General features: G+C 47.4%; 13 non-coding genes across 13 annotated transcripts; all 13 read right to left on the reverse strand.

Annotated features, from left to right (window-relative positions):
- Positions 1–683: 683 nt before the first annotated feature.
- LOC134957320 (U1 spliceosomal RNA) lies at positions 684–847 on the reverse strand. The gene has a single exon (XR_010186558.1). It is a non-coding gene; the product is annotated as a U1 spliceosomal RNA (small nuclear RNA).
- A 1,236-nt stretch (positions 848–2,083) lies between these two features.
- On the reverse strand, positions 2,084–2,247 carry LOC134957324 (U1 spliceosomal RNA). Its single transcript, XR_010186559.1, has one exon. It is a non-coding gene; the product is annotated as a U1 spliceosomal RNA (small nuclear RNA).
- Positions 2,248–3,483: 1,236 nt separating this feature from the next.
- On the reverse strand, positions 3,484–3,647 carry LOC134957758 (U1 spliceosomal RNA). Its single transcript, XR_010186731.1, has one exon. It is a non-coding gene; the product is annotated as a U1 spliceosomal RNA (small nuclear RNA).
- A 1,236-nt stretch (positions 3,648–4,883) lies between these two features.
- LOC134958468 (U1 spliceosomal RNA) lies at positions 4,884–5,047 on the reverse strand. Its single transcript, XR_010187013.1, has one exon. It is a non-coding gene; the product is annotated as a U1 spliceosomal RNA (small nuclear RNA).
- Positions 5,048–6,283: 1,236 nt separating this feature from the next.
- LOC134957329 (U1 spliceosomal RNA) lies at positions 6,284–6,447 on the reverse strand. The gene has a single exon (XR_010186560.1). It is a non-coding gene; the product is annotated as a U1 spliceosomal RNA (small nuclear RNA).
- A 1,236-nt stretch (positions 6,448–7,683) lies between these two features.
- LOC134957334 (U1 spliceosomal RNA) lies at positions 7,684–7,847 on the reverse strand. The gene has a single exon (XR_010186561.1). It is a non-coding gene; the product is annotated as a U1 spliceosomal RNA (small nuclear RNA).
- Positions 7,848–9,083: 1,236 nt separating this feature from the next.
- Positions 9,084–9,247, reverse strand: LOC134957340 (U1 spliceosomal RNA). The gene has a single exon (XR_010186562.1). It is a non-coding gene; the product is annotated as a U1 spliceosomal RNA (small nuclear RNA).
- Positions 9,248–10,483: 1,236 nt separating this feature from the next.
- On the reverse strand, positions 10,484–10,647 carry LOC134958140 (U1 spliceosomal RNA). The gene has a single exon (XR_010186888.1). It is a non-coding gene; the product is annotated as a U1 spliceosomal RNA (small nuclear RNA).
- A 1,236-nt stretch (positions 10,648–11,883) lies between these two features.
- On the reverse strand, positions 11,884–12,047 carry LOC134957344 (U1 spliceosomal RNA). Its single transcript, XR_010186566.1, has one exon. It is a non-coding gene; the product is annotated as a U1 spliceosomal RNA (small nuclear RNA).
- A 1,236-nt stretch (positions 12,048–13,283) lies between these two features.
- Positions 13,284–13,447, reverse strand: LOC134957351 (U1 spliceosomal RNA). Its single transcript, XR_010186567.1, has one exon. It is a non-coding gene; the product is annotated as a U1 spliceosomal RNA (small nuclear RNA).
- Positions 13,448–14,683: 1,236 nt separating this feature from the next.
- On the reverse strand, positions 14,684–14,847 carry LOC134957355 (U1 spliceosomal RNA). The gene has a single exon (XR_010186568.1). It is a non-coding gene; the product is annotated as a U1 spliceosomal RNA (small nuclear RNA).
- A 1,236-nt stretch (positions 14,848–16,083) lies between these two features.
- LOC134957359 (U1 spliceosomal RNA) lies at positions 16,084–16,247 on the reverse strand. Its single transcript, XR_010186570.1, has one exon. It is a non-coding gene; the product is annotated as a U1 spliceosomal RNA (small nuclear RNA).
- Positions 16,248–17,483: 1,236 nt separating this feature from the next.
- On the reverse strand, positions 17,484–17,647 carry LOC134957363 (U1 spliceosomal RNA). Its single transcript, XR_010186571.1, has one exon. It is a non-coding gene; the product is annotated as a U1 spliceosomal RNA (small nuclear RNA).
- Positions 17,648–18,843: the final 1,196 nt, after the last annotated feature.

Raw genomic sequence — 18,843 nt, forward strand, 5'->3', positions numbered from 1 at the left:
GTTTTTTCTTTCAAAAGACTTTGTAGTCTCAAAAAAGCCATTAGTCTTTTTACTGATTTGAACACGTCAAAAGTTGTTTCACCCAAATGGCCCAAAAAGCGTATTTCTCAAGCAAGTGAACCAAAAGCAAATGTGATTTTTTTTCTTTTGTCCCCCGTCTTATAAGCACCATAGACAAATACTTTGTGTTTTGCCACCAATCCACCTGCCCAAAATCTGCACGCAAACCAAAAATGCTCTCTTTCTTCTAGTTTTCGCCGCCTCAATTTAAACGCTTACTATGTGTAGGAAGACTACGGCAGCCCAGCGAGGCCTACCATTTTACAAAGTAGACAAGCTACTACATGAAATGAGGGAGCAAAGTTTTTTTTGTCTCTCCCCCTCATATCTGACACAATCTGGGGGCCTACTTTACAAAGCAAGTGAAACCGTGTGGGTCCTGCAGCGCCCTGTATTGGTTGTATATGCGAAGCACAGTACAAGGCCGGAAAAAGCAAGGAAGCATGCAGCCAGCGCACAGGAGAAGAGATGAGAAGAGAGCGCTGAGTGAAAGATAGAAGCGCACCTTAACGGGCACAGGGGTCCAGTGGAGGGAGAGTTGAAATGAAAAAAAGAATAGAAACAGCAAAGGAAGAGACAGCACCAGCAGCACACAAAAAGATCTGACTTTTACCAGAGATGATCAGGGGAAAGCGCGAACGCAGTCCCCCACTACCACAAATTATGCAGTCGAGTTTCCCGCATTTGGGGAAATCGCAGGGGTCAGCACACCCGGAGTGCAATGGATGAGCCTCGCCCTGGGAGAACCACCTTCGTGATCATGGTATCTCCCCTGCCAGGTAAGTATGAGTTGGACTAGGGCTCAGGAGGGCCCCTGCTTGGGCACACCCCCGTCAAGTGAAGGAGGTTGACCGGAGCCATGACAAGTGAACTCTCGGCAGGGGACGGGAAAAGAAAACTGCAGGGAGGCTGCATCTCTTCACGTTGACATGGGAAGGCGGAAGGGTGACTGTTCCTGAAGCACCCCCAAACTATGCGCACAACTAGTGCAAATCCTTCCCAGGGCACACTGCAGCAGATGAATTTGCATACCGTCATGTCATAAAAGCAGTCGGGCACAGTTACAGTAGCTGCAACCCTCATCTCCATATGAAAAGCAACAGGCAGTGCACCGTCCTATGTCTCAATGGGTTCTTAAATTGGAAAATAAAATATAAAAGGCAGCTAGAGATTTAACCCCCTCGCTGCTGAGGGTTTTCTCATCCTCGCACCGAGACCATTTTCCGACGTTAGCGCTCGTCCGAACGTCGTCGTCGCGGATTTATTTTTATTTATTTTTTCTTTCTTTCTTATCCCCCCTGCGGCACTCACACAAATTATACCTTGGTTTTTGTTTGTTTGTTTTTTCTTTCAAAAGACTTTGTAGTCTCAAAAAAGCCATTAGTCTTTTTACTGATTTGAACACGTCAAAAGTTGTTTCACCCAAATGGCCCAAAAAGCGTATTTCTCAAGCAAGTGAACCAAAAGCAAATGTGATTTTTTTTCTTTTGTCCCCCGTCTTATAAGCACCATAGACAAATACTTTGTGTTTTGCCACCAATCCACCTGCCCAAAATCTGCACGCAAACCAAAAATGCTCTCTTTCTTCTAGTTTTCGCCGCCTCAATTTAAACGCTTACTATGTGTAGGAAGACTACGGCAGCCCAGCGAGGCCTACCATTTTACAAAGTAGACAAGCTACTGCATGAAATGAGGGAGCAAATTTTTTTTTCTCTCTCCCCCTCATATCTGACACAATCTGGGGGCCTACTTTACAAAGCAAGTGAAACCGTGTGGGTCCTGCAGCGCCCTGTATTGGTTGTATATGCGAAGCACAGTACAAGGCCGGAAAAAGCAAGGAAGCATGCAGCCAGCGCACAGGAGAAGAGATGAGAAGAGAGCGCTGAGTGAAAGATAGAAGCGCACCTTAACGGGCACAGGGGTCCAGTGGAGGGAGAGTTGAAATGAAGAAAAGGATGGAAACAGCAAAGGAAGAGACAGCACCAGCAGCACACAAAAAGATCTGACTTTTACCAGAGATGATCAGGGGAAAGCGCGAACGCAGTCCCCCACTACCACAAATTATGCAGTCGAGTTTCCCGCATTTGGGGAAATCGCAGGGGTCAGCACACCCGGAGTGCAATGGATGAGCCTCGCCCTGGGAGAACCACCTTCGTGATCATGGTATCTCCCCTGCCAGGTAAGTATGAGTTGGACTAGGGCTCAGGAGGGCCCCTGCTTGGGCACACCCCCGTCAAGTGAAGGAGGTTGACCGGAGCCATGACAAGTGAACTCTCGGCAGGGGACGGGAAAAGAAAACTGCAGGGAGGCTGCATCTCTTCACGTTGACATGGGAAGGCGGAAGGGTGACTGTTCCTGAAGCACCCCCAAACTATGCGCACAACTAGTGCAAATCCTTCCCAGGGCACACTGCAGCAGATGAATTTGCATACCGTCATGTCATAAAAGCAGTCGGGCACAGTTACAGTAGCTGCAACCCTCATCTCCATATGAAAAGCAACAGGCAGTGCACCGTCCTATGTCTCAATGGGTTCTTAAATTGGAAAATAAAATATAAAAGGCAGCTTGAGATTTAACCCCCTCGCTGCTGAGGGTTTTCTCATCCTCGCACCGAGACCATTTTCCGACGTTAGCGCTCGTCCGAACGTCGTCGTCGCGGATTTATTTTTATTTATTTTTTCTTTCTTTCTTATCCCCCCTGCGGCACTCACACAAATTATACCTTGGTTTTTGTTTGTTTGTTTTTTCTTTCAAAAGACTTTGTAGTCTCAAAAAAGCCATTAGTCTTTTTACTGATTTGAACACGTCAAAAGTTGTTTCACCCAAATGGCCCAAAAAGCGTATTTCTCAAGCAAGTGAACCAAAAGCAAATGTGATTTTTTTTCTTTTGTCCCCCGTCTTATAAGCACCATAGACAAATACTTTGTGTTTTGCCACCAATCCACCTGCCCAAAATCTGCACGCAAACCAAAAATGCTCTCTTTCTTCTAGTTTTCGCCGCCTCAATTTAAACGCTTACTATGTGTAGGAAGACTACGGCAGCCCAGCGAGGCCTACCATTTTACAAAGTAGACAAGCTACTGCATGAAATGAGGGAGCAAATTTTTTTTTCTCTCTCCCCCTCATATCTGACACAATCTGGGGGCCTACTTTACAAAGCAAGTGAAACCGTGTGGGTCCTGCAGCGCCCTGTATTGGTTGTATATGCGAAGCACAGTACAAGGCCGGAAAAAGCAAGGAAGCATGCAGCCAGCGCACAGGAGAAGAGATGAGAAGAGAGCGCTGAGTGAAAGATAGAAGCGCACCTTAACGGGCACAGGGGTCCAGTGGAGGGAGAGTTGAAATGAAGAAAAGGATGGAAACAGCAAAGGAAGAGACAGCACCAGCAGCACACAAAAAGATCTGACTTTTACCAGAGATGATCAGGGGAAAGCGCGAACGCAGTCCCCCACTACCACAAATTATGCAGTCGAGTTTCCCGCATTTGGGGAAATCGCAGGGATCAGCACACCCGGAGTGCAATGGATGAGCCTCGCCCTGGGAGAACCACCTTCGTGATCATGGTATCTCCCCTGCCAGGTAAGTATGAGTTGGACTAGGGCTCAGGAGGGCCCCTGCTTGGGCACACCCCCGTCAAGTGAAGGAGGTTGACCGGAGCCATGACAAGTGAACTCTCGGCAGGGGACGGGAAAAGAAAACTGCAGGGAGGCTGCATCTCTTCACGTTGACATGGGAAGGCGGAAGGGTGACTGTTCCTGAAGCACCCCCAAACTATGCGCACAACTAGTGCAAATCCTTCCCAGGGCACACTGCAGCAGATGAATTTGCATACCGTCATGTCATAAAAGCAGTCGGGCACAGTTACAGTAGCTGCAACCCTCATCTCCATATGAAAAGCAACAGGCAGTGCACCGTCCTATGTCTCAATGGGTTCTTAAATTGGAAAATAAAATATAAAAGGCAGCTTGAGATTTAACCCCCTCGCTGCTGAGGGTTTTCTCATCCTCGCACCGAGACCATTTTCCGACGTTAGCGCTCGTCCGAACGTCGTCGTCGCGGATTTATTTTTATTTATTTTTTCTTTCTTTCTTATCCCCCCTGCGGCACTCACACAAATTATACCTTGGTTTTTGTTTGTTTGTTTTTTCTTTCAAAAGACTTTGTAGTCTCAAAAAAGCCATTAGTCTTTTTACTGATTTGAACACGTCAAAAGTTGTTTCACCCAAATGGCCCAAAAAGCGTATTTCTCAAGCAAGTGAACCAAAAGCAAATGTGATTTTTTTTCTTTTGTCCCCCGTCTTATAAGCACCATAGACAAATACTTTGTGTTTTGCCACCAATCCACCTGCCCAAAATCTGCACGCAAACCAAAAATGCTCTCTTTCTTCTAGTTTTCGCCGCCTCAATTTAAACGCTTACTATGTGTAGGAAGACTACGGCAGCCCAGCGAGGCCTACCATTTTACAAAGTAGACAAGCTACTGCATGAAATGAGGGAGCAAATTTTTTTTTCTCTCTCCCCCTCATATCTGACACAATCTGGGGGCCTACTTTACAAAGCAAGTGAAACCGTGTGGGTCCTGCAGCGCCCTGTATTGGTTGTATATGCGAAGCACAGTACAAGGCCGGAAAAAGCAAGGAAGCATGCAGCCAGCGCACAGGAGAAGAGATGAGAAGAGAGCGCTGAGTGAAAGATAGAAGCGCACCTTAACGGGCACAGGGGTCCAGTGGAGGGAGAGTTGAAATGAAGAAAAGGATGGAAACAGCAAAGGAAGAGACAGCACCAGCAGCACACAAAAAGATCTGACTTTTACCAGAGATGATCAGGGGAAAGCGCGAACGCAGTCCCCCACTACCACAAATTATGCAGTCGAGTTTCCCGCATTTGGGGAAATCGCAGGGGTCAGCACACCCGGAGTGCAATGGATGAGCCTCGCCCTGGGAGAACCACCTTCGTGATCATGGTATCTTCCCTGCCAGGTAAGTATGAGTTGGACTAGGGCTCAGGAGGGCCCCTGCTTGGGCACACCCCCGTCAAGTGAAGGAGGTTGACCGGAGCCATGACAAGTGAACTCTCGGCAGGGGACGGGAAAAGAAAACTGCAGGGAGGCTGCATCTCTTCACGTTGACATGGGAAGGCGGAAGGGTGACTGTTCCTGAAGCACCCCCAAACTATGCGCACAACTAGTGCAAATCCTTCCCAGGGCACACTGCAGCAGATGAATTTGCATACCGTCATGTCATAAAAGCAGTCGGGCACAGTTACAGTAGCTGCAACCCTCATCTCCATATGAAAAGCAACAGGCAGTGCACCGTCCTATGTCTCAATGGGTTCTTAAATTGGAAAATAAAATATAAAAGGCAGCTTGAGATTTAACCCCCTCGCTGCTGAGGGTTTTCTCATCCTCGCACCGAGACCATTTTCCGACGTTAGCGCTCGTCCGAACGTCGTCGTCGCGGATTTATTTTTATTTATTTTTTCTTTCTTTCTTATCCCCCCTGCGGCACTCACACAAATTATACCTTGGTTTTTGTTTGTTTGTTTTTTCTTTCAAAAGACTTTGTAGTCTCAAAAAAGCCATTAGTCTTTTTACTGATTTGAACACGTCAAAAGTTGTTTCACCCAAATGGCCCAAAAAGCGTATTTCTCAAGCAAGTGAACCAAAAGCAAATGTGATTTTTTTTCTTTTGTCCCCCGTCTTATAAGCACCATAGACAAATACTTTGTGTTTTGCCACCAATCCACCTGCCCAAAATCTGCACGCAAACCAAAAATGCTCTCTTTCTTCTAGTTTTCGCCGCCTCAATTTAAACGCTTACTATGTGTAGGAAGACTACGGCAGCCCAGCGAGGCCTACCATTTTACAAAGTAGACAAGCTACTGCATGAAATGAGGGAGCAAAGTTTTTTTTCTCTCTCCCCCTCATATCTGACACAATCTGGGGGCCTACTTTACAAAGCAAGTGAAACCGTGTGGGTCCTGCAGCGCCCTGTATTGGTTGTATATGCAAAGCACAGTACAAGGCCAGAAAAAGCAAGGAAGCATGCAGCCAGCGCACAGGAGAAGAGATGAGAAGAGAGCGCTGAGTGAAAGATAGAAGCGCACCTTAACGGGCACAGGGGTCCAGTGGAGGGAGGGTTGAAATGAAGAAAAGGATGGAAACAGCAAAGGAAGAGACAGCACCAGCAGCACACAAAAAGATCTGACTTTTACCAGAGATGATCAGGGGAAAGCGCGAACGCAGTCCCCCACTACCACAAATTATGCAGTCGAGTTTCCCGCATTTGGGGAAATCGCAGGGGTCAGCACACCCGGAGTGCAATGGATGAGCCTCGCCCTGGGAGAACCACCTTCGTGATCATGGTATCTCCCCTGCCAGGTAAGTATGAGTTGGACTAGGGCTCAGGAGGGCCCCTGCTTGGGCACACCCCCGTCAAGTGAAGGAGGTTGACCGGAGCCATGACAAGTGAACTCTCGGCAGGGGACGGGAAAAGAAAACTGCAGGGAGGCTGCATCTCTTCACGTTGACATGGGAAGGCGGAAGGGTGACTGTTCCTGAAGCACCCCCAAACTATGCGCACAACTAGTGCAAATCCTTCCCAGGGCACACTGCAGCAGATGAATTTGCATACCGTCATGTCATAAAAGCAGTCGGGCACAGTTACAGTAGCTGCAACCCTCATCTCCATATGAAAAGCAACAGGCAGTGCACCGTCCTATGTCTCAATGGGTTCTTAAATTGGAAAATAAAATATAAAAGGCAGCTTGAGATTTAACCCCCTCGCTGCTGAGGGTTTTCTCATCCTCGCACCGAGACCATTTTCCGACGTTAGCGCTCGTCCGAACGTCGTCGTCGCGGATTTATTTTTATTTATTTTTTCTTTCTTTCTTATCCCCCCTGCGGCACTCACACAAATTATACCTTGGTTTTTGTTTGTTTGTTTTTTCTTTCAAAAGACTTTGTAGTCTCAAAAAAGCCATTAGTCTTTTTACTGATTTGAACACGTCAAAAGTTGTTTCACCCAAATGGCCCAAAAAGCGTATTTCTCAAGCAAGTGAACCAAAAGCAAATGTGATTTTTTTTCTTTTGTCCCCCGTCTTATAAGCACCATAGACAAATACTTTGTGTTTTGCCACCAATCCACCTGCCCAAAATCTGCACGCAAACCAAAAATGCTCTCTTTCTTCTAGTTTTCGCCGCCTCAATTTAAACGCTTACTATGTGTAGGAAGACTACGGCAGCCCAGCGAGGCCTACCATTTTACAAAGTAGACAAGCTACTGCATGAAATGAGGGAGCAAAGTTTTTTTTCTCTCTCCCCCTCATATCTGACACAATCTGGGGGCCTACTTTACAAAGCAAGTGAAACCGTGTGGGTCCTGCAGCGCCCTGTATTGGTTGTATATGCAAAGCACAGTACAAGGCCAGAAAAAGCAAGGAAGCATGCAGCCAGCGCACAGGAGAAGAGATGAGAAGAGAGCGCTGAGTGAAAGATAGAAGCGCACCTTAACGGGCACAGGGGTCCAGTGGAGGGAGGGTTGAAATGAAGAAAAGGATGGAAACAGCAAAGGAAGAGACAGCACCAGCAGCACACAAAAAGATCTGACTTTTACCAGAGATGATCAGGGGAAAGCGCGAACGCAGTCCCCCACTACCACAAATTATGCAGTCGAGTTTCCCGCATTTGGGGAAATCGCAGGGGTCAGCACACCCGGAGTGCAATGGATGAGCCTCGCCCTGGGAGAACCACCTTCGTGATCATGGTATCTCCCCTGCCAGGTAAGTATGAGTTGGACTAGGGCTCAGGAGGGCCCCTGCTTGGGCACACCCCCGTCAAGTGAAGGAGGTTGACCGGAGCCATGACAAGTGAACTCTCGGCAGGGGACGGGAAAAGAAAACTGCAGGGAGGCTGCATCTCTTCACGTTGACATGGGAAGGCGGAAGGGTGACTGTTCCTGAAGCACCCCCAAACTATGCGCACAACTAGTGCAAATCCTTCCCAGGGCACACTGCAGCAGATGAATTTGCATACCGTCATGTCATAAAAGCAGTCGGGCACAGTTACAGTAGCTGCAACCCTCATCTCCATATGAAAAGCAACAGGCAGTGCACCGTCCTATGTCTCAATGGGTTCTTAAATTGGAAAATAAAATATAAAAGGCAGCTTGAGATTTAACCCCCTCGCTGCTGAGGGTTTTCTCATCCTCGCACCGAGACCATTTTCCGACGTTAGCGCTCGTCCGAACGTCGTCGTCGCGGATTTATTTTTATTTATTTTTTCTTTCTTTCTTATCCCCCCTGCGGCACTCACACAAATTATACCTTGGTTTTTGTTTGTTTGTTTTTTCTTTCAAAAGACTTTGTAGTCTCAAAAAAGCCATTAGTCTTTTTACTGATTTGAACACGTCAAAAGTTGTTTCACCCAAATGGCCCAAAAAGCGTATTTCTCAAGCAAGTGAACCAAAAGCAAATGTGATTTTTTTTCTTTTGTCCCCCGTCTTATAAGCACCATAGACAAATACTTTGTGTTTTGCCACCAATCCACCTGCCCAAAATCTGCACGCAAACCAAAAATGCTCTCTTTCTTCTAGTTTTCGCCGCCTCAATTTAAACGCTTACTATGTGTAGGAAGACTACGGCAGCCCAGCGAGGCCTACCATTTTACAAAGTAGACAAGCTACTGCATGAAATGAGGGAGCAAAGTTTTTTTTCTCTCTCCCCCTCATATCTGACACAATCTGGGGGCCTACTTTACAAAGCAAGTGAAACCGTGTGGGTCCTGCAGCGCCCTGTATTGGTTGTATATGCGAAGCACAGTACAAGGCCGGAAAAAGCAAGGAAGCATGCAGCCAGCGCACAGGAGAAGAGATGAGAAGAGAGCGCTGAGTGAAAGATAGAAGCGCACCTTAACGGGCACAGGGGTCCAGTGGAGGGAGAGTTGAAATGAAGAAAAGGATGGAAACAGCAAAGGAAGAGACAGCACCAGCAGCACACAAAAAGATCTGACTTTTACCAAAGATGATCAGGGGAAAGCGCGAACGCAGTCCCCCACTACCACAAATTATGCAGTCGAGTTTCCCGCATTTGGGGAAATCGCAGGGGTCAGCACACCCGGAGTGCAATGGATGAGCCTCGCCCTGGGAGAACCACCTTCGTGATCATGGTATCTCCCCTGCCAGGTAAGTATGAGTTGGACTAGGGCTCAGGAGGGCCCCTGCTTGGGCACACCCCCGTCAAGTGAAGGAGGTTGACCGGAGCCATGACAAGTGAACTCTCGGCAGGGGACGGGAAAAGAAAACTGCAGGGAGGCTGCATCTCTTCACGTTGACATGGGAAGGCGGAAGGGTGACTGTTCCTGAAGCACCCCCAAACTATGCGCACAACTAGTGCAAATCCTTCCCAGGGCACACTGCAGCAGATGAATTTGCATACCGTCATGTCATAAAAGCAGTCGGGCACAGTTACAGTAGCTGCAACCCTCATCTCCATATGAAAAGCAACAGGCAGTGCACCGTCCTATGTCTCAATGGGTTCTTAAATTGGAAAATAAAATATAAAAGGCAGCTTGAGATTTAACCCCCTCGCTGCTGAGGGTTTTCTCATCCTCGCACCGAGACCATTTTCCGACGTTAGCGCTCGTCCGAACGTCGTCGTCGCGGATTTATTTTTATTTATTTTTTCTTTCTTTCTTATCCCCCCTGCGGCACTCACACAAATTATACCTTGGTTTTTGTTTGTTTGTTTTTTCTTTCAAAAGACTTTGTAGTCTCAAAAAAGCCATTAGTCTTTTTACTGATTTGAACACGTCAAAAGTTGTTTCACCCAAATGGCCCAAAAAGCGTATTTCTCAAGCAAGTGAACCAAAAGCAAATGTGATTTTTTTTCTTTTGTCCCCCGTCTTATAAGCACCATAGACAAATACTTTGTGTTTTGCCACCAATCCACCTGCCCAAAATCTGCACGCAAACCAAAAATGCTCTCTTTCTTCTAGTTTTCGCCGCCTCAATTTAAACGCTTACTATGTGTAGGAAGACTACGGCAGCCCAGCGAGGCCTACCATTTTACAAAGTAGACAAGCTACTGCATGAAATGAGGGAGCAAATTTTTTTTTCTCTCTCCCCCTCATATCTGACACAATCTGGGGGCCTACTTTACAAAGCAAGTGAAACCGTGTGGGTCCTGCAGCGCCCTGTATTGGTTGTATATGCGAAGCACAGTACAAGGCCGGAAAAAGCAAGGAAGCATGCAGCCAGCGCACAGGAGAAGAGATGAGAAGAGAGCGCTGAGTGAAAGATAGAAGCGCACCTTAACGGGCACAGGGGTCCAGTGGAGGGAGAGTTGAAATGAAGAAAAGGATGGAAACAGCAAAGGAAGAGACAGCACCAGCAGCACACAAAAAGATCTGACTTTTACCAGAGATGATCAGGGAAAAGCGCGAACGCAGTCCCCCACTACCACAAATTATGCAGTCGAGTTTCCCGCATTTGGGGAAATCGCAGGGGTCAGCACACCCGGAGTGCAATGGATGAGCCTCGCCCTGGGAGAACCACCTTCGTGATCATGGTATCTCCCCTGCCAGGTAAGTATGAGTTGGACTAGGGCTCAGGAGGGCCCCTGCTTGGGCACACCCCCGTCAAGTGAAGGAGGTTGACCGGAGCCATGACAAGTGAACTCTCGGCAGGGGACGGGAAAAGAAAACTGCAGGGAGGCTGCATCTCTTCACGTTGACATGGGAAGGCGGAAGGGTGACTGTTCCTGAAGCACCCCCAAACTATGCGCACAACTAGTGCAAATCCTTCCCAGGGCACACTGCAGCAGATGAATTTGCATACCGTCATGTCATAAAAGCAGTCGGGCACAGTTACAGTAGCTGCAACCCTCATCTCCATATGAAAAGCAACAGGCAGTGCACCGTCCTATGTCTCAATGGGTTCTTAAATTGGAAAATAAAATATAAAAGGCAGCTTGAGATTTAACCCCCTCGCTGCTGAGGGTTTTCTCATCCTCGCACCGAGACCATTTTCCGACGTTAGCGCTCGTCCGAACGTCGTCGTCGCGGATTTATTTTTATTTATTTTTTCTTTCTTTCTTATCCCCCCTGCGGCACTCACACAAATTATACCTTGGTTTTTGTTTGTTTGTTTTTTCTTTCAAAAGACTTTGTAGTCTCAAAAAAGCCATTAGTCTTTTTACTGATTTGAACACGTCAAAAGTTGTTTCACCCAAATGGCCCAAAAAGCGTATTTCTCAAGCAAGTGAACCAAAAGCAAATGTGATTTTTTTTCTTTTGTCCCCCGTCTTATAAGCACCATAGACAAATACTTTGTGTTTTGCCACCAATCCACCTGCCCAAAATCTGCACGCAAACCAAAAATGCTCTCTTTCTTCTAGTTTTCGCCGCCTCAATTTAAACGCTTACTATGTGTAGGAAGACTACGGCAGCCCAGCGAGGCCTACCATTTTACAAAGTAGACAAGCTACTGCATGAAATGAGGGAGCAAATTTTTTTTTCTCTCTCCCCCTCATATCTGACACAATCTGGGGGCCTACTTTACAAAGCAAGTGAAACCGTGTGGGTCCTGCAGCGCCCTGTATTGGTTGTATATGCGAAGCACAGTACAAGGCCGGAAAAAGCAAGGAAGCATGCAGCCAGCGCACAGGAGAAGAGATGAGAAGAGAGCGCTGAGTGAAAGATAGAAGCGCACCTTAACGGGCACAGGGGTCCAGTGGAGGGAGAGTTGAAATGAAGAAAAGGATGGAAACAGCAAAGGAAGAGACAGCACCAGCAGCACACAAAAAGATCTGACTTTTACCAGAGATGATCAGGGGAAAGCGCGAACGCAGTCCCCCACTACCACAAATTATGCAGTCGAGTTTCCCGCATTTGGGGAAATCGCAGGGGTCAGCACACCCGGAGTGCAATGGATGAGCCTCGCCCTGGGAGAACCACCTTCGTGATCATGGTATCTCCCCTGCCAGGTAAGTATGAGTTGGACTAGGGCTCAGGAGGGCCCCTGCTTGGGCACACCCCCGTCAAGTGAAGGAGGTTGACCGGAGCCATGACAAGTGAACTCTCGGCAGGGGACGGGAAAAGAAAACTGCAGGGAGGCTGCATCTCTTCACGTTGACATGGGAAGGCGGAAGGGTGACTGTTCCTGAAGCACCCCCAAACTATGCGCACAACTAGTGCAAATCCTTCCCAGGGCACACTGCAGCAGATGAATTTGCATACCGTCATGTCATAAAAGCAGTCGGGCACAGTTACAGTAGCTGCAACCCTCATCTCCATATGAAAAGCAACAGGCAGTGCACCGTCCTATGTCTCAATGGGTTCTTAAATTGGAAAATAAAATATAAAAGGCAGCTTGAGATTTAACCCCCTCGCTGCTGAGGGTTTTCTCATCCTCGCACCGAGACCATTTTCCGACGTTAGCGCTCGTCCGAACGTCGTCGTCGCGGATTTATTTTTATTTATTTTTTCTTTCTTTCTTATCCCCCCTGCGGCACTCACACAAATTATACCTTGGTTTTTGTTTGTTTGTTTTTTCTTTCAAAAGACTTTGTAGTCTCAAAAAAGCCATTAGTCTTTTTACTGATTTGAACACGTCAAAAGTTGTTTCACCCAAATGGCCCAAAAAGCGTATTTCTCAAGCAAGTGAACCAAAAGCAAATGTGATTTTTTTTCTTTTGTCCCCCGTCTTATAAGCACCATAGACAAATACTTTGTGTTTTGCCACCAATCCACCTGCCCAAAATCTGCACGCAAACCAAAAATGCTCTCTTTCTTCTAGTTTTCGCCGCCTCAATTTAAACGCTTACTATGTGTAGGAAGACTACGGCAGCCCAGCGAGGCCTACCATTTTACAAAGTAGACAAGCTACTGCATGAAATGAGGGAGCAAATTTTTTTTTCTCTCTCCCCCTCATATCTGACACAATCTGGGGGCCTACTTTACAAAGCAAGTGAAACCGTGTGGGTCCTGCAGCGCCCTGTATTGGTTGTATATGCGAAGCACAGTACAAGGCCGGAAAAAGCAAGGAAGCATGCAGCCAGCGCACAGGAGAAGAGATGAGAAGAGAGCGCTGAGTGAAAGATAGAAGCGCACCTTAACGGGCACAGGGGTCCAGTGGAGGGAGAGTTGAAATGAAGAAAAGGATGGAAACAGCAAAGGAAGAGACAGCACCAGCAGCACACAAAAAGATCTGACTTTTACCAGAGATGATCAGGGGAAAGCGCGAACGCAGTCCCCCACTACCACAAATTATGCAGTCGAGTTTCCCGCATTTGGGGAAATCGCAGGGGTCAGCACACCCGGAGTGCAATGGATGAGCCTCGCCCTGGGAGAACCACCTTCGTGATCATGGTATCTCCCCTGCCAGGTAAGTATGAGTTGGACTAGGGCTCAGGAGGGCCCCTGCTTGGGCACACCCCCGTCAAGTGAAGGAGGTTGACCGGAGCCATGACAAGTGAACTCTCGGCAGGGGACGGGAAAAGAAAACTGCAGGGAGGCTGCATCTCTTCACGTTGACATGGGAAGGCGGAAGGGTGACTGTTCCTGAAGCACCCCCAAACTATGCGCACAACTAGTGCAAATCCTTCCCAGGGCACACTGCAGCAGATGAATTTGCATACCGTCATGTCATAAAAGCAGTCGGGCACAGTTACAGTAGCTGCAACCCTCATCTCCATATGAAAAGCAACAGGCAGTGCACCGTCCTATGTCTCAATGGGTTCTTAAATTGGAAAATAAAATATAAAAGGCAGCTTGAGATTTAACCCCCTCGCTGCTGAGGGTTTTCTCATCCTCGCACCGAGACCATTTTCCGACGTTAGCGCTCGTCCGAACGTCGTCGTCGCGGATTTATTTTTATTTATTTTTTCTTTCTTTCTTATCCCCCCTGCGGCACTCACACAAATTATACCTTGGTTTTTGTTTGTTTGTTTTTTCTTTCAAAAGACTTTGTAGTCTCAAAAAAGCCATTAGTCTTTTTACTGATTTGAACACGTCAAAAGTTGTTTCACCCAAATGGCCCAAAAAGCGTATTTCTCAAGCAAGTGAACCAAAAGCAAATGTGATTTTTTTTCTTTTGTCCCCCGTCTTATAAGCACCATAGACAAATACTTTGTGTTTTGCCACCAATCCACCTGCCCAAAATCTGCACGCAAACCAAAAATGCTCTCTTTCTTCTAGTTTTCGCCGCCTCAATTTAAACGCTTACTATGTGTAGGAAGACTACGGCAGCCCAGCGAGGCCTACCATTTTACAAAGTAGACAAGCTACTGCATGAAATGAGGGAGCAAAGTTTTTTTTCTCTCTCCCCCTCATATCTGACACAATCTGGGGGCCTACTTTACAAAGCAAGTGAAACCGTGTGGGTCCTGCAGCGCCCTGTATTGGTTGTATATGCAAAGCACAGTACAAGGCCAGAAAAAGCAAGGAAGCATGCAGCCAGCGCACAGGAGAAGAGATGAGAAGAGAGCGCTGAGTGAAAGATAGAAGCGCACCTTAACGGGCACAGGGGTCCAGTGGAGGGAGGGTTGAAATGAAGAAAAGGATGGAAACAGCAAAGGAAGAGACAGCACCAGCAGCACACAAAAAGATCTGACTTTTACCAGAGATGATCAGGGGAAAGCGCGAACGCAGTCCCCCACTACCACAAATTATGCAGTCGAGTTTCCCGCATTTGGGGAAATCGCAGGGGTCAGCACACCCGGAGTGCAATGGATGAGCCTCGCCCTGGGAGAACCACCTTCGTGATCATGGTATCTCCCCTGCCAGGTAAGTATGAGTTGGACTAGGGCTCAGGAGGGCCCCTGCTTGGGCACACCCCCGTCAAGTGAAGGAGGTTGACCGGAGCCATGACAAGTGAACTCTCGGCAGGGGACGGGAAAAGAAAACTGCAGGGAGGCTGCATCTCTTCACGTTGACATGGGAAGGCGGAAGGGTGACTGTTCCTGAAGCACCCCCAAACTATGCGCACAACTAGTGCAAATCCTTCCCAGGGCACACTGCAGCAGATGAATTTGCATACCGTCATGTCATAAAAGCAGTCGGGCACAGTTACAGTAGCTGCAACCCTCATCTCCATATGAAAAGCAACAGGCAGTGCACCGTCCTATGTCTCAATGGGTTCTTAAATTGGAAAATAAAATATAAAAGGCAGCTTGAGATTTAACCCCCTCGCTGCTGAGGGTTTTCTCATCCTCGCACCGAGACCATTTTCCGACGTTAGCGCTCGTCCGAACGTCGTCGTCGCGGATTTATTTTTATTTATTTTTTCTTTCTTTCTTATCCCCCCTGCGGCACTCACACAAATTATACCTTGGTTTTTGTTTGTTTGTTTTTTCTTTCAAAAGACTTTGTAGTCTCAAAAAAGCCATTAGTCTTTTTACTGATTTGAACACGTCAAAAGTTGTTTCACCCAAATGGCCCAAAAAGCGTATTTCTCAAGCAAGTGAACCAAAAGCAAATGTGATTTTTTTTCTTTTGTCCCCCGTCTTATAAGCACCATAGACAAATACTTTGTGTTTTGCCACCAATCCACCTGCCCAAAATCTGCACGCAAACCAAAAATGCTCTCTTTCTTCTAGTTTTCGCCGCCTCAATTTAAACGCTTACTATGTGTAGGAAGACTACGGCAGCCCAGCGAGGCCTACCATTTTACAAAGTAGACAAGCTACTGCATGAAATGAGGGAGCAAATTTTTTTTTCTCTCTCCCCCTCATATCTGACACAATCTGGGGGCCTACTTTACAAAGCAAGTGAAACCGTGTGGGTCCTGCAGCGCCCTGTATTGGTTGTATATGCGAAGCACAGTACAAGGCCGGAAAAAGCAAGGAAGCATGCAGCCAGCGCACAGGAGAAGAGATGAGAAGAGAGCGCTGAGTGAAAGATAGAAGCGCACCTTAACGGGCACAGGGGTCCAGTGGAGGGAGAGTTGAAATGAAGAAAAGGATGGAAACAGCAAAGGAAGAGACAGCACCAGCAGCACACAAAAAGATCTGACTTTTACCAGAGATGATCAGGGGAAAGCGCGAACGCAGTCCCCCACTACCACAAATTATGCAGTCGAGTTTCCCGCATTTGGGGAAATCGCAGGGGTCAGCACACCCGGAGTGCAATGGATGAGCCTCGCCCTGGGAGAACCACCTTCGTGATCATGGTATCTCCCCTGCCAGGTAAGTATGAGTTGGACTAGGGCTCAGGAGGGCCCCTGCTTGGGCACACCCCCGTCAAGTGAAGGAGGTTGACCGGAGCCATGACAAGTGAACTCTCGGCAGGGGACGGGAAAAGAAAACTGCAGGGAGGCTGCATCTCTTCACGTTGACATGGGAAGGCGGAAGGGTGACTGTTCCTGAAGCACCCCCAAACTATGCGCACAACTAGTGCAAATCCTTCCCAGGGCACACTGCAGCAGATGAATTTGCATACCGTCATGTCATAAAAGCAGTCGGGCACAGTTACAGTAGCTGCAACCCTCATCTCCATATGAAAAGCAACAGGCAGTGCACCGTCCTATGTCTCAATGGGTTCTTAAATTGGAAAATAAAATATAAAAGGCAGCTTGAGATTTAACCCCCTCGCTGCTGAGGGTTTTCTCATCCTCGCACCGAGACCATTTTCCGACGTTAGCGCTCGTCCGAACGTCGTCGTCGCGGATTTATTTTTATTTATTTTTTCTTTCTTTCTTATCCCCCCTGCGGCACTCACACAAATTATACCTTGGTTTTTGTTTGTTTGTTTTTTCTTTCAAAAGACTTTGTAGTCTCAAAAAAGCCATTAGTCTTTTTACTGATTTGAACACGTCAAAAGTTGTTTCACCCAAATGGCCCAAAAAGCGTATTTCTCAAGCAAGTGAACCAAAAGCAAATGTGATTTTTTTTCTTTTGTCCCCCGTCTTATAAGCACCATAGACAAATACTTTGTGTTTTGCCACCAATCCACCTGCCCAAAATCTGCACGCAAACCAAAAATGCTCTCTTTCTTCTAGTTTTCGCCGCCTCAATTTAAACGCTTACTATGTGTAGGAAGACTACGGCAGCCCAGCGAGGCCTACCATTTTACAAAGTAGACAAGCTACTGCATGAAATGAGGGAGCAAATTTTTTTTTCTCTCTCCCCCTCATATCTGACACAATCTGGGGGCCTACTTTACAAAGCAAGTGAAACCGTGTGGGTCCTGCAGCGCCCTGTATTGGTTGTATATGCGAAGCACAGTACAAGGCCGGAAAAAGCAAGGAAGCATGCAGCCAGCGCACAGGAGAAGAGATGAGAAGAGAGCGCTGAGTGAAAGATAGAAGCGCACCTTAACGGGCACAGGGGTCCAGTGGAGGGAGAGTTGAAATGAAGAAAAGGATGGAAACAGCAAAGGAAGAGACAGCACCAGCAGCACACAAAAAGATCTGACTTTTACCAGAGATGATCAGGGGAAAGCGCGAACGCAGTCCCCCACTACCACAAATTATGCAGTCGAGTTTCCCGCATTTGGGGAAATCGCAGGGGTCAGCACACCCGGAGTGCAATGGATGAGCCTCGCCCTGGGAGAACCACCTTCGTGATCATGGTATCTCCCCTGCCAGGTAAGTATGAGTTGGACTAGGGCTCAGGAGGGCCCCTGCTTGGGCACACCCCCGTCAAGTGAAGGAGGTTGACCGGAGCCATGACAAGTGAACTCTCGGCAGGGGACGGGAAAAGAAAACTGCAGGGAGGCTGCATCTCTTCACGTTGACATGGGAAGGCGGAAGGGTGACTGTTCCTGAAGCACCCCCAAACTATGCGCACAACTAGTGCAAATCCTTCCCAGGGCACACTGCAGCAGATGAATTTGCATACCGTCATGTCATAAAAGCAGTCGGGCACAGTTACAGTAGCTGCAACCCTCATCTCCATATGAAAAGCAACAGGCAGTGCACCGTCCTATGTCTCAATGGGTTCTTAAATTGGAAAATAAAATATAAAAGGCAGCTTGAGATTTAACCCCCTCGCTGCTGAGGGTTTTCTCATCCTCGCACCGAGACCATTTTCCGACGTTAGCGCTCGTCCGAACGTCGTCGTCGCGGATTTATTTTTATTTATTTTTTCTTTCTTTCTTATCCCCCCTGCGGCACTCACACAAATTATACCTTGGTTTTTGTTTGTTTGTTTTTTCTTTCAAAAGACTTTGTAGTCTCAAAAAAGCCATTAGTCTTTTTACTGATTTGAACACGTCAAAAGTTGTTTCACCCAAATGGCCCAAAAAGCGTATTTCTCAAGCAAGTGAACCAAAAGCAAATGTGATTTTTTTTCTTTTGTCCCCCGTCTTATAAGCACCATAGACAAATACTTTGTGTTTTGCCACCAATCCACCTGCCCAAAATCTGCACGCAAACCAAAAATGCTCTCTTTCTTCTAGTTTTCGCCGCCTCAATTTAAACGCTTACTATGTGTAGGAAGACTACGGCAGCCCAGCGAGGCCTACCATTTTACAAAGTAGACAAGCTACTGCATGAAATGAGGGAGCAAAGTTTTTTTTCTCTCTCCCCCTCATATCTGACACAATCTGGGGGCCTACTTTACAAAGCAAGTGAAACCGTGTGGGTCCTGCAGCGCCCTGTATTGGTTGTATATGCAAAGCACAGTACAAGGCCAGAAAAAGCAAGGAAGCATGCAGCCAGCGCACAGGAGAAGAGATGAGAAGAGAGCGCTGAGTGAAAGATAGAAGCGCACCTTAACGGGCACAGGGGTCCAGTGGAGGGAGGGTTGAAATGAAGAAAAGGATGGAAACAGCAAAGGAAGAGACAGCAC

The sequence above is a fragment of the Pseudophryne corroboree genome, chromosome 1 (genome assembly GCF_028390025.1).
Source record: "Pseudophryne corroboree isolate aPseCor3 chromosome 1, aPseCor3.hap2, whole genome shotgun sequence".
Taxonomy (NCBI): domain Eukaryota; kingdom Metazoa; phylum Chordata; class Amphibia; order Anura; family Myobatrachidae; genus Pseudophryne; species Pseudophryne corroboree.